Below are 5,880 nucleotides of genomic sequence, written 5' to 3'. Positions count from 1 at the left end.
TGCGTCTGACGAATTTCTTCATCACCAACAGGAACAACACATTTAATTGTGGTAAATGCTGGTTAGTTTCTTCCCTGTGTCAAAACGGCCATTTCACTCATCCCAACAACAGCTGCACATTTGGATGTGTTGAGTGATCGTTGCATATTAACTTAATATAAAAAAGTGTTTCACTTCATTTAGATAGGCCTAATGCATAACTACATAACTGCAGAGAGTTAGCGAATGCACTGAACGTGCTCATCAGTTGATACGTAGTTGAATGTGAGGTAGATAGTCCGCAGACTAACTAAACCCAACTTCTGTTTCACTTCATTTAGATAGTCCTAATGCATAACTACAGAGAGCTACTAGAATGACAAGAGATATGCTGTTAAAGTTGTAACTGCTGATAGTATACAGATCCTTTCTTGTTGAAGTCAATCCCCCCTCGTATCCCTTCCTCCCTCCCTATCCCAGAGACAAGGTACTGTATCAGCTTATGCATGCTTCACCCACTCTTTACCTCGTTAACCCCGCCCCCTGGCCCGAAGCCCAGGGAACCAATAACAATTGACCTCTCCCTTCCCAGCAGCCACCAGTTCAGGAAATAGGATGATGTGATGTGGTTCGGGTGAGGTCAGGGGGTTTGGGCAATGGGTGGCTGAGTTTGGGGTGGACAACTGAACTTTGTGTGTGTGTGTGTGTGTGTGTGTGTGTGTGTCTGTGATTGTGTGTGTGTGTGTGTGTGTGTGTGTGTGTGTGTGTGTGTGTGTGTGTGTGTGTGTGTGTGATTGTGTGTGTGTGTGTGTGTGATTGTGTGTGTGTGTGTGTGGGTGTGTGTGTGTGTGTGTGTGTGTGTGTGTGTGTGTGATTGTGTGTGTGTGTGTGTGTGTGTGTGTGTGTGTGTGTGTGTGTGTGTGTGTGTGTGTGTGTGTGTGTGTGTGTGTGTGTGATTGTATTCATACCCAGTCCACATTTAGTTTTGTTACAGCCTGAATTCAAAACGGATTAAATATGTATTTTTTCTCTCACACAATATCGTCAAAGTCAAAACGTTTTTTACATTTTTTTTATTACAAATTTATTTGAAAATGAAATACAGAAATATCTACTTTACATACAGTAAGTAGTCACAACCATGAGTCAATACTTTGTAGAAGCACCTTTGGCAGTGATTACAGCTGCCAGTCTTTCTAGGCTCTATAAGCTTTCCACACCTGGGTTGTGCAACATTTGCCAATTATTATTTACAAAATTCTTCAAGCTCTGTCAAATTGGTTGTTGATCATTGTTAGAAAACCATTTTCAGGTCTTGCCATTGATTTTTAAGTAGATTTAAGTCAAAACTATAACTTGGCCACTCAGGAACATTCACTGTCTTCTTGGTAAGCAACTCCAGTGTAGATTTGGCCTTGTATTTTAGGTTATTGTCTTGCTGAAAGGTAAATTAATCTCCCAGTGTCTGGTGGAAAGCAGGCTGAACCAGGTTTTCCTTTAGGATTTTGCATGTGCTTAGGTCCAGTAAATGTATTTTTTATCCTGAAAAACTCTCCAGTCCTTAACGATTACAAGCATACGCTTAACATGATGCAGCCACCACTATGCTTGAAAATAAGGAGAGTGGTACTCAGTAATGTGTTGTATTGGATTTGCCCCAAATATAACACTTTGTATTCTGGACAGGATGCATGTTTTGGAATATTTGTATTCTGCACAGGCTTCCCTGTTTTTCCTATTTTCAGTTAGGTTAGTATTGTGGAGTAACTATAATGTTGTTTATACATCCGCAGTTTTCTCCTATCACAGCCATTAAACTCTGTAACTGTTTTAAAGTCGCCATTGGCCTCAGGGTAAAATCCCTGAGCAGTTTCCTTCCTCTCCGGTAACTGAGTTAGGAAGGACGCCTGTATCTTTGTACTGACTGGGTGTATTAATACACCATCCATAGTAATATTCAGTGTTGTTTTTTTTATTTTACTTCGACACATCTACCAATAGGTGCCCTTCTTTGCGAGGCGTTGGAAAACCTCCCTGTTCGTTAGGGTTTACTCTGTGTTTACAATTCAATGCACGACTGAGGGACCTTACAGATAATTGTACGTTTGGGGTACAGAGATGAGGATAGTCTTTAAAAAATCATGTTAAACTTTATGATTGCACACAGAGTAAGTCCATGCAGCTTATGTCACTGTATGTGACTTGTTAAGCACATGTTTACTGCTGAACTTATGTAGGCTTGTCATAAAGGGGTTGAATCCTTATTGACTCAAGACATTTCAACTTTTCATTTTTAATTCATTTGTAAAAAAAAATCCTAAAAACATAATTCCACTTTGACATTATGTGGTATTGTGTGTAGGCCAGCATGAAACACATCTCAATTAAATCCATTTTAAATTCAGTCTGTAACACAACAAAACGTGGAAAACATCAAGGGGTGTGAACATTTTCTGTATCTGATAATGAGGTAGGCCTGTGGGGTTTACTGACGTTGCCTGTAAAACCTTAATGAGGTAGGCCTGTGGGGTTTACTGACGTTGCCTGTAAAACCTTAATGAGGTAGGCCTGTGGGGTTTACTGTAGTTGTTTGTAAAACCTTAATGAGGTAGGCCTTTGGGGTTTACTGACGTTGCCTGTAAAACCTTAATGAGGTAGGTCTGTGGGGTTTACTGTAGTTGCTTGTAAAACCTTAATGAGGTAGGCCTGTGGGGTTTACTGTAGTTGCCTGTAAAACCTTAATGAGGTAGGTCTGTGGGGTTTACTGTAGTTGCTTGTAAAACCTTAATGAGGTATGCCTGTGGGGTTTACTGTAGTTGCCTGTAAAACCTTAATGAGGTAGGCCTGTGGGGTTTACTGACGTTGCCTGTAAAACCTTAATGAGGTAGGCCTGTGGGGTTTACTGTAGTTGCCTGTAAAACCTTAATGAGGTAGGCCTGTGGGGTTTACTGTAGTTGCCTGTAAAACCTTAATGAGGTAGGCCTGTGGGGTTTACTGTAGTTGCCTGTAAAACCTTAATGAGGTAGGCCTGTGGGGTTTACTGTAGTTACCTGTAAAACCTTAATGAGGTAGGCCTGTGGGGTTTACTGTAGTTGCCTGTAAAACCTTAATGAGGTAGGCCTGTGGGGTTTACTGTAGTTGCCTGTAAAACCTTAATGAGGTAGGTCTGTGGGGTTTACTGTAGTTGCTTGTAAAACCTTAATGAGGTAGGCCTGTGGGGTTTACTGTAGTTGCCTGTAAAACCTTAATGAGGTAGGCCTGTGGGGTTTACTGACGTTGCCTGTAAAACCTTAATGAGGTAGGCCTGTGGGGTTTACTGTAGTTGCCTGTAAAACCTTAATGAGGTAGGCCTGTGGGGTTTACTGACGTTGCCTGTAAAACCTTAATGAGGTAGGCCTGTGGGGTTTACTGTAGTTGCCTGTAAAACCTTAATGAGGTAGGCCTGTGGGGTTTACTGTAGTTGCCTGTAAAACCTTAATGAGGTAGGCCTGTGGGGTTTACTGACGTTGCCTGTAAAACCTTAATGAGGTAGGCATGTGGGGTTTACTGTAGTTGCCTGTAAAACCTTAATGAGGTAGGCCTGTGGGGTTTACTGACGTTGCCTGTAAAACCTTAATGAGGTAGGCCTGTGGGGTTTACTGTAGTTGCCTGTAAAACCTTAATGAGGTAGGCCTGTGGGGTTTACTGTAGTTGCCTGTAAAACCTTAATGAGGTAGGCCTGTGGGGTTTACTGACGTTGCCTGTAAAACCTTAATGAGGTAGGCATGTGGGGTTTACTGTAGTTGCCTGTAAAACCTTAATGAGGTAGGCCTGTGGGGTTTACTGTAGTTGCCTGTAAAACCTTAATGAGGTAGGCCTGTGGGGTTTACTGACGTTGCCTGTAAAACCTTAATGAGGTAGGCCTGTGGGGTTTACTGTAGTTGCCTGTAAAACCTTAATGAGGTAGGCCTGTGGGGTTTACTGACGTTGCCTGTAAAACCTTAATGAGGTAGTCCTGTGGGGTTTACTGTAGTTGCCTGTAAAACCTTAATGAGGTAGGCCTGTGGGGTTTACTGACGTTGCCTGTAAAACCTTAATGAGGTAGGCCTGTGGGGTTTACTGACGCCTGTAAAACCTTAATGAGGTAGGCCTGTGGGGTTTACTGACGTTGCCTGTAAAACCTTAATGAGGTAGGTCTGTGGGGTTTACTGACGTTGCCTGTAAAACCTTAATGAGGTAGGCCTGTGGGGTTTACTGACGTTGCCTGTAAAACCTTAATGAGGTAGGTCTGTGGGGTTTACTGTAGTTGCTTGTAAAACCTTAATGAGGTAGGCCTGTGGGGTTTACTGTAGTTGCTTGTAAAACCTTAATGAGGTAGGCCTGTGGGGTTTACTGTAGTTGCCTGTAAAACCTTAATGAGGTAGGCCTGTGGGGTTTACTGACGTTGCCTGTAAAACCTTAATGAGGAAGGCCTGTGGGGTTTACTGTAGTTGCCTGTAAAACCTTAATGAGGTAGGCCTGTGGGTTTTACTGTAGTTGCCTGTAAAACCTTAATGAGGTAGGCCTGTGGGGTTTACTATAGTTGCTTGTAAAACCTTAATGAGGTAGGCCTGTGGGGTTTACTGTAGTTGCTTGTAAAACCTTAATGAGGTAGGCCTGTGGGGTTTACTGTAGTTGCTTGTAAAACCTTAATGAGGTAGGCCTGTGGGGTTTAATGTAGTTACTTGTAAAAGCTTAATGAGGTAGGCCTGTGGGGTTTAATGTAGTTGCTTGTAAAACCTTAATGAGGTAGGCCTGTGGGGTTTACTGTAGTTGCCTGTAAAACCTTAATGAGGTAGGCCTGTGGGGTTTACTGTAGTTGCTTGTAAAACCTTAATGAGGTAGGCCTGTGGGGTTTACTGTAGTTGCCTGTAAAACCTTAATGAGGTAGGCCTGTGGGGTTTACTGACGTTGCCTGTAAAACCTTAACGAGGTAGGCCTGTGGGGTTTACTGACGTTGCCTGTAAAACCTTAATGAGGTAGGCCTGTGGGGTTTACTGACGTTGCCTGTAAAACCTTAATGAGGTAGGCCTGTGGGGTTTACTGACGTTGCCTGTAAAACCTTAATGAGGTAGGCCTGTGGGGTTTACTGACGTTGCCTGTAAAACCTTAATGAGGTAGGTCTGTGGGGTTTACTGACGTTGTCTGTAAAACCTTAATGAGGTAGGCCTGTGGGGTTTACTGACGTTGCCTGTAAAACCTTAATGAGGTAGGCCTGTGGGGTTTACTGTAGTTGCCTGTAAAACCTTAATGAGGTAGGCCTGTGGGGTTTACTGTAGTTGCCTGTAAAACCTTAATGAGGTAGGCCTGTGGGGTTTACTGTAGTTACCTGTAAAACCTTAATGAGGTAGGCCTGTGGGGTTTACTGTAGTTGCCTGTAAAACCTTAATGAGGTAGGCCTGTGGGGTTTACTGTAGTTGCCTGTAAAACCTTAATGAGGTAGGCCTGTGGGGTTTACTGACGTTGCCTGTAAAACCTTAATGAGGTAGGCCTGTGGGGTTTACTGTAGTTGCCTGTAAAACCTTAATGAGGTAGGCCTGTGGGGTTTACTGACGTTGCCTGTAAAACCTTAATGAGGTAGGTCTGTGGGGTTTACTGACGTTGCCTGTAAAACCTTAATGAGGTAGGCCTGTGGGGTTTACTGACGTTGCCTGGAAAACCTTAATGAGGTAGGCCTGTGGGGTTTACTGACTGGAAGAGACAGACCAGGGCAGCCAGACCAGGGCAGCCAGCCCGGAGGAGCCAGACCGGAGGAGCCAGACCAGGGCAGCCAGACCAGAGCAGCCAGACTGGAGCAGCCAGACCAGAGCAACCACCCCAAGACCTCACAGCAGCAACTGGGCCTAACAGCCTGTGGGCTACAGTACAGTATGGAATGACAGA

General features: G+C 43.7%; 1 protein-coding gene across 3 annotated transcripts in view; it reads right to left on the bottom strand.

The window, feature by feature from the left end:
- Positions 1-5,880, bottom strand: part of LOC110503413 (ventricular zone-expressed PH domain-containing protein) — a 195,402-nt gene that overhangs the window by 144,853 nt on the left and 44,669 nt on the right. The gene's annotated exons all lie outside the window — the stretch shown is intronic.

Source organism: Oncorhynchus mykiss, chromosome 24 (genome assembly GCF_013265735.2).
Source record: "Oncorhynchus mykiss isolate Arlee chromosome 24, USDA_OmykA_1.1, whole genome shotgun sequence".
NCBI classification, from domain to species: Eukaryota; Metazoa; Chordata; class Actinopteri; order Salmoniformes; family Salmonidae; genus Oncorhynchus; species Oncorhynchus mykiss.
This window is presented reverse-complemented; position numbering and strand designations above follow the sequence as displayed.